Raw genomic sequence first — 5,788 nt, 5'->3', positions numbered from 1 at the left:
TTTTTATATGTACACTCATCCTAACTTTGATGGCTGCAACATGTTTTAAGACATTGGTACAGTGGCATGTTTACAGTTGAATTACATCACCTTTACTTTAACAGCAATGGAAAACTGATGATAAAATGATGATTTTTATTTTTTATTATTATTGTGTTGCTAAAACAAGCAGACAGTCTCAGAGGGACAGCACATGTTGTTTTAAAACACAGTGTTCATGTATGAGAGGCCGTGTAGGCCATAATTCTAAGTTGAATTCTCTCACACACACCATCATACTCTCACACACACACCATCATACTCTCACACACACACCATCATACTCTCACACACACACCATCATACTCTCTCACACACACCATCATACTCTCACACACACACCATCATACTCTCACACACACACCATCATACTCTCACACACACACCATCATACTCTCATACATGGTTTACTATACTCTTTCACATATACTACTATACCCTCTTACAACTATAATCACACTTTCTTTTATTTACTATTATACTCTCATACACACAGCACTATTCTCTCTTGCACATATAACTATAGCTATGTAAAACAAAGATCTACTGTATGTGTAAGAGAATATTATTATATGTAAGCGTAATAAATAGTGTATGTGAATGCAAATAATCATGTTTATGGAACAGAATGATAGTGCATGTGAATAAGAATAGTTGTATGTGTGAGAGAGTTTGATGGTGTGTGTGAGAGAGTTTGATTGATACGGAAACGAGTTTGATTGAAACGGAAGTAATATTAAATTCTCAGTACCTGATTGGTGGAAGACGCGGGATTTCACAGACATGTCCCGCCTTCCTCATTATTACTGATAGGAGAGGATAGTGGACCGAGAGAGAATCAATGGAGCATCGGCCTGTTAACATTTTAAACTTTTCCACCGCTGCCACATCCATGTCAGAAATGTGGATTTAAACCCGACAGCCCGACAGGAGTCTAAACGCGGCCGCGGAGGAAGAGATGCGGTGAAGCTTTATATCCGAACCATCAGCCAGGTGCTGACCTCCATATCAGCCTCAACCACAGAGAACAGAGGCTCCAGAGTCAGGGACAGGTGAGTTCACTAAACATGATTAAACTCATTTAGCTTCTGATAGAGTCGGGTTTAGATTGGGATATTTTATAAATATTCGTCTTTGTAAGGGACCGTCTGCAAATTACACGTTTTAAACGTTCTAGTAATGCCAAACTAAGTAAGTGAGTTCTCATAAAGCACATTTATAAGAAACTTTGTTTTGGAAGCTTTCTTAAAGAACAATAAATAAAATTACTTTATCATTTTAATGGCTATAGTTGCTCCACATTAATGTGTCACTACATTCGAGTCGAATTACATGGAACTTTTGGACTCTTCCCTATGTAGGTCTTAATAAGTAAAATAAAATATAGATTCATTTTGTATACACAATCATAAACAAGCTGCTGCACATGGAAAGCTACAGACTTACAGTCTAACATTTCAAAATCTGTCTCAGTGCTCATTCTAACTTAGTCACTTGTACTATTAAAGTTTGTTATCTTTCTTTTATTACAGAAAATGTAATTCATTATAGATTGAGACCAAGCTCTCTTGAGTAACTGTTCTCTAAATATTTGATTGTATTGGGTGAATTGCTATAGACTGGTTTTGAAACTAAATTCAATTTTTGTGATTTCAGTATTGAACTTTTGATGGCATGAGGAAACAAACTGGTTTCACCAAAGTTGCACGAGGGCCAGAAACTAAATGGCTTCATGATTGACAATACATTTACATCAAAGGCAGTGTACATTAGACAATGACACATTTACGGTAAGTTATTTAAAAATAATGTAAGCAGTATGTTTATATTGCATATTATTAATAATAATAAGTAATTTGTAGCATTTAGATTTCATGGTTTGGCAATAGGCTAACCCCCAACATTTTCTAAATGCATTGTGTGTGTTTGTTTTGTTTGTTTTTAGTTTGTCATCACAGATTTAGAGGACAGTGGTGTGGAGGTTGACACGACAACAGCATCTAGTGACCACAGAAGTACCACACCAGTCATTGTATGACTACAAGGACTAAGGATACCTTAATCCACCTGAGTGACAGATTATTTGCTGTTGAGACTGTTCTGAAATATTTGGTTTCTGCATGCAACAATAAATAAGAAACATTTGTTTGCTTGGGACAAGATCTTTGTTAACCAGTATAATAGTGATTTCCTGACCTGTCCATAACTTGATAATAAATATCTAAATATTATATGGGGTGTCCTCGTTTTTTTTGTGTTTTTTTTTTGTTTTTTTTTGTTTTTTTTAACATTACTGCATTGTTTCATTTATCAGAAATACATTACGATGTTTTAATTACTATCACAAATAACTCTAATTTGGAATTTGAACATTGTAAATTCTTTGGCCAGTTGCACACCCGTGATGGAAGGCATGTCCATTTGGGTCCAGCACCTGCAGCGCATGCCAGCGCTGTTTTCTGATGTTGCAAGACTGTTGTCCTCCTAGCACGTACCTTTCATCTGCATTTGGGGTGATTTGAAGAATCTTATTAACAATGTCAGCCAAAGTCGCAGACATTGCTGTATGCTCTCTCTCACACACACACACACACGTCAGTTAACCAATTTGAAGTTGCTATTTGTGCCTGTATAATTTCCTCCTGATGATTCCAAAGCATACAGCTATTCTTTAGCAACGAATTTCAAGAGACAAACCGAAGGTAATTTGTTTATGTAGGATGACCAGTTCTGATTGTTGGAGGTAATCTTGGAGAAAATATATCCCTATGTCTAATTTCTACTGATATTGAGTTTTCCTATAAATTTTTTAGGGAACAAAAACATGCATAATGTGCCTCCAGTGTACCCAAACTTAATTGACTGTCACCTCCTTCTAACTGCGGGCTAATTAAAAGAAAGTAAAAAGTTGTCAGTGTTTATCCATTAAGCTCACAAAATAATATTTCCAGAATCATGCTGGTATGTCCCATGCTGTCAGTTTTCCTTTCAATGTTCTAAATGCATCTCATTGTGATGGACAAAAATAGTAAAACATGTATGTCCTCCTCATTACCATTTATTTCCACAAACCAAAGTGACCTTGTAAAAAAGGTAGAAAGTAGAAATATCATGGCTAGTTCAACAAAGCTCAACAAAAGTGTAGTCATTGTTAAAAGGTCTGCTGCCAGATTTAAATGTTTTTTGTAGACCAATTTATGTGCAGGCTCTGTTCTTACAGCTGTAAGCCAATCTGACTTCCTGTCCTCCTTCCTGGCCTCCTTTTAACACCTTGATGGTGTGTGAGAGAGTATGATGGTGTGTGTGAGAGAGTATGATGGTGTGTGTGAGAGAGAGTATGATAGTGTGTGTGAGAGAGTATGATAGTGTGTGTGAGAGAGTATGATGGTGTGTGTGAGAGAGTATGATAGTGTGTGTGAGAGAGTATGATGGTGTGTGTGAGAGAGTATGATAGTGTGTGTGAGAGAGTATGATAGTGTGTGTGAGAGAGTATGATGGTGTGTGTGAGAGAGTATGATGGTGTGTGTGAGAGAGTATGATGGTGTGTGTGAGAGAGTATGATGGTGTGTGTGAGAGAGTATGATGGTGTGTGTGAGAGAGTATGATGGTGTGTGTGAGAGAGTATGATAGTGTGTGAGAGAGTATGATGGTGTGTGTGAGAGAGTATGATGGTGTGTGTGAGAGAGTATGATAGTGTGTGTGAGAGAATATGATGGTGTGTGTGAGAGAGTATGATGGTGTGTGTGAGAGAGTATGATGGTGTGTGTGAGAGAGTATGATGGTGTGTGTGAGAGAGTATGATAGTGTGTGAGAGAGTATGATGGTGTGTGTGAGAGAGTATGATGGTGTGTGTGAGAGAGTATGATAGTGTGTGTGAGAGAGTATGATGGTGTGTGTGAGAGAGTATGATGGTGTGTGTGAGAGAGTATGATAGTGTGTGTGAGAGAGTATGATGGTGTGTGTGAGAGAATTCAACTTAGAATTATGGCCTACACGGCCTCTCATATTCATGCCCCCCTTCAACACCACTGCGGCCTTCACAGATGAGCCCGAGCTATCGGCGCTGATACGCATTTCTCTTCAGGCTGAAGAAAACAGCTTCCATAATTTTCAAAAGCAGTTTGACTCATCAGGCCACCATACATTTCCATTTTGCAATTTTTCACCACAGATGAGCCCAGCAAAATTGGCGATCATTTAAAATTGATGGCTTCTGCTTTGTGTAGTAGTATTAGACTGTATCTTGTAGACACTGATAATAATAATTCATTATATAATTAATAGCTAATAATCAATAACGGGGCACCACTGGCATTTTTAATGAGAAATTACCAAGGAAACTAGGGTAGGGGTTAGGGTTAGGGTTTAGGGTTAGGGTATAAGTTTGTTAGTCGATAATTTTTTTCACCCAGGTAATCAAACTCACAGAGCTAAATTCTGAATCGCTATAATGTTTATTTAACTAAAAAACATAACAAATATAATGACAGTTAATAAGTAAAATACATAACTAAGTGATAATGATACAAGAATAAACCTGTAGGTAAACTATTACTGGGAAATAATATATGTTTATCTATAGTGGATCGAATAGGAGTAGAACCAGAAAGTTTAGATTTAAGTGCACGATATCGATTAATAGAGGAAGCAAAGTATCTAAACCAAGCACTTCACCCGTGAGCACGTGTGGCGTGTTTCTGTCAGCCGATAAAGGAAGATTCTGCAGGGAGACGCCATAGTCATATCACTTAATGTCTGTTGGTTCTTTGCTCTTGGCCTGTTCAGTAAAGAAGTGGGGCTTTCCGTGCCGGCAACCTTTAGCCCATGTGCCTCAAACCCAACAACTGTTGATTCTGAGGTATTTAATCAAATGGAAGCAATCTCCTTTTCTTCATCTTTGTAGATGTACAGATGTAGAGCTCAAAGATCAGCACGGGCTGAGCAATTCGGTGAAGAGGTTGGGTTCTCTACACGCAGCCGAATAAGAAATTTACCTTGACTGTTGGTGAAGTTCAGAAGCAGACAATTCAAGTCAAGCAGACAATTCAAGTCAAATCCAAACTTGCAAAAACACAAACGGTGAACTGAACAACCGAGCCGATTCGTGTGTCGGCATCAGCTGTGTGAACTCTTCAACTCTTCTGAGTGAGCTGCATGCTGCATCACCTGTGGATGACGTGAACTTTTGGAAGAGCTCTAAAACTCTTTCAAAACTTTCAAACTTCAAGAAACTAAACCCTTAATTATTGTGCCACCTCATTTCAACTCACTTAGAGAGGTGTGGTGTGCAGTAGATGTAGCCAATGGAAGATGAACTTTCCTTAAGATCACGTGACAAAATAGGTGCTGCCCACCATGGAAGTTAACCACTTGTGGTCAGTACGTGATGCTAAAAGCTTAGGTCTTCACAAAAATGTTGGCTCACAAAGGAAACTTAATACTCTTAATATCACTAACATAATAAAAGAACAAAATCCAAATACCAGTGAAATAGTCATTGTTACATATGTGATTTAAGCATGCAGTACAAATGTTCTTTAGCCCTGTATACAGGATATTGGTGTAACATAATTCCTAACACTATCTTTTGAGTCAAAGACAGAAAGCAAAATACAAAGGACACATAAAAGTTTACTTTTGGGCTGAATATGTCTCAGGATGTTGTCCCTAGGCATTGCGACAATTGTTGGATTGTCTTTGGTAGAATTACCTTGGCTTAGTTCTTTTCCAAATCAGATCCCGATTTAGG

The 5,788-nt window shown here is 37.9% G+C and overlaps 1 long non-coding RNA gene across 2 annotated transcripts; it reads left to right on the top strand.

The window, feature by feature from the left end:
• The first annotated feature begins 766 nt into the window (after positions 1–766).
• On the top strand, positions 767–2,270 carry LOC134314668 (uncharacterized). 2 transcript variants are annotated; one of them, XR_010012414.1, is made up of 3 exons: positions 767–1,091; positions 1,696–1,829; positions 1,985–2,270. It is a non-coding gene; the product is annotated as an uncharacterized LOC134314668 (long non-coding RNA). The 2 variants fall into 2 exon arrangements; XR_010012415.1 differs by having other exon boundaries at positions 769–1,091; positions 1,998–2,270.
• Positions 2,271–5,788: the final 3,518 nt, after the last annotated feature.

This window comes from Trichomycterus rosablanca, chromosome 5 (assembly GCF_030014385.1).
Source record: "Trichomycterus rosablanca isolate fTriRos1 chromosome 5, fTriRos1.hap1, whole genome shotgun sequence".
Classification (NCBI taxonomy): domain Eukaryota; kingdom Metazoa; phylum Chordata; class Actinopteri; order Siluriformes; family Trichomycteridae; genus Trichomycterus; species Trichomycterus rosablanca.
The sequence above is the reverse complement of the archived record's forward strand: the minus strand, read 5'-3'. Positions and strand labels throughout refer to the sequence as shown.